Consider the following 2,611-nt stretch of genomic DNA (forward strand, 5'->3'; position numbering starts at 1 on the left):
TAGCAAGTGTACCTTTGTCACTTATCTGTAAAGGTAGGTATCTGTATTCACATACTCACTTGACTTGATGTTTTTATTGTTAACAACTTTTTTTTTGCGTTAGTAATAGGTCACATTTATGACCTCTAAAGGTCGCATGTTCTGGTACTTTCAGTTCAATTCCTGGACTTATCTAATTGTTTTTTAGTTACTTGGTTAAAATGTTTCTGGTAGGAACAAAGACGCATTAGAATGTCCCAGTTGTGTATGGTTGTGATCCTGTCATACTATCAAAAGTACCAGGATGTGTGACCTTTAGGGGTTCTGAAAGTAGTCTTTTTGTTTGAACAACTTTTGCAGGTGATTTTATAATTATAAAGCTTAATTTTTAATATTAGAGATTTTGTTTGGGGTGGGGGGGGGTTCATTCTGAAGTTTATTTTAAGGTTTTCGGTTGTTTTGTTTTTTAAACAAAATTACAGGTTAGATCATTTAACCCAAATTGTACCAAAATCTTAAACTCCAAGGTGCTGGTACAATTACGGTTAGATGAACATTTCTATGATTTAGCTGTAGCGAAAGTTTACCAGAAAAAAAAATTTCTAAAAGGAAGATTGTTTTTGTGTCTTATGATTACCGCAATATACCGGTAGTATTGTAACCTGGTGAGCAAGCAATTCATTATAACCTGACATGACAGACTGTTGATTATAAAATGTGTACTATTGTATCAATTTAATTTAAATACATGATCCAATAATAACCTTGGCTTATTCACATTGATAATCCTGGTTGAGTTTGGCAGCGTAGATAACTTTGTGCCTAAAAAAAAAAATTGCAGAGGGTGGGGGGGTGGTAAAGGTTCCAATTCTCAGTGTCTCTAGTACTGCTAGTCTGTGTCGATTGCAAGACTTCTGTGTCCACAATTTTTTTGGCAATACGAAATTAGATTTATTGGAAAGGGTGTGTTAAATGCAGAGATAAAAATTGGATGTATATCTACTCTAAATCTAATTGTTTCATGTCTGACACCCCCCCCCCCCTAAATGATGCAAAGGACAAAATAGTAAAATTGTTTCTGAATTGCAGACATTTATGTTAGACATGCTGAGAATTGAATATTGTAAAAAACATTTGCATGATTGTGTATTGAGTCTTGTTAAAATTGATATGAAAAAAGTTTTAGTGAGAAACAACATTAAGAATTTTCTAGCAAAACGGTTATGTTTTTATTACATGAATAGGTAACAGAAACTGCACTTTCTTTTCAAACCATTCCCTGAAAAGTCGACAGCAACCATCTCTAACACTTAATGCAAGATTTTTGTTAACAGCACAAGTCTCTTGATGTGCTACAGATTACGTGAACTCCATCTTTTTTGGTACATGGGGCGAGTTGTGTTTTGCAGACAGTTTATTACAAGTACATTCCAAATTACCTAAGCATATCCTGAATTTAAAGTTTTACAATGTTTCTTAGCACAGTTTAATTTTCAAAAAAAAAAAAACACCCCCTCCCCCTTGTGTACTGTTTTCATGCTCTTTTCAAACTGCGTGAAAAAAAGTTTAACTGGGCTAGATGGAAAACAATATTTTAACAGTATTTTCAGCATTGTCATGACACTTGACTTGAAAGGTGTCTGTGGACTTCCATTCAAAGATGGGAATAGCATGTGTAATTTAATTGTACTAAAAGATTATTCAATTCTTCTTGAATAGAAGGAATCAAAGTCAATAACACAATTTTAGTTTTGCTGTCATTGTATGTACTTTTCTTGGTGCCCAGTAAAGTATAAATGAATATATAGTTAAACAGGTAATGCTTCACTCCACTTATCTCAGTCTGAAAACTGGGAATATTGCATTGACAGATTCTTTACAAACTTAGTACACAAAGTGGACATGTCATACATTTGCACATTAATTTTGTTTTCAATCTTATCAAATATTGCTGACTGACAGGAATTTGGCACATGAAGCAGTGCTGCAACTTGGTTTGGTGGGTGGGTGGGTGTGTTTGTTTGTGGGTTGCAAACAATGTAAGATGCATATCAGGTTTTTTGAGATCAAATTCATGATTGCCAACTTTGCAGCCAATTGTTGCAGTTTTGTTAGTGTTTCTCTGTCAATCAACGTTACTGACCCAAATCTTTACCTTATTAAACCTTAGGAACTTGTGTGCAAGATTTTTTGTCAGTATTGCAAAAATAGATTTCTTGGGAGGGGGGTGTATAGCTTGCTGCCTTAGTTGTTGCCGTGCTATCAAAGTTTGGGTTGGATCGGGTCAAGCTGGGCTTATTTTATCTACCACCTGTAATCAATATGAGTAAATTCATATCTGTGCATGAACTTGCAAATTGGACATTAAAGGATGGTAGTCGCCGCGCCACGCATGCGCGAGATATATGGGTCTCGTATAAACAAAGATGGTGACTTTGACCGTTGCACAGATCAACGAGTACTGAGACTTTTCCAAGCTTTAATTAGGTGTTTTTAGGTGTCAAGAGTCGCCGGCGGTATTCAGTGCAAGTCACGCCCAAATCGAACATCACACTTGTGATTTCCATTTGAAGAACGCATTGAATTGTGGGGAAAATCAATGTTTATCAACACAAATGTCGCACATGCGCAG

Source organism: Saccoglossus kowalevskii, chromosome 1, assembly GCF_978046115.1.
Source record: "Saccoglossus kowalevskii chromosome 1, keSacKowa6.1, whole genome shotgun sequence".
Classification (NCBI taxonomy): domain Eukaryota; kingdom Metazoa; phylum Hemichordata; class Enteropneusta; family Harrimaniidae; genus Saccoglossus; species Saccoglossus kowalevskii.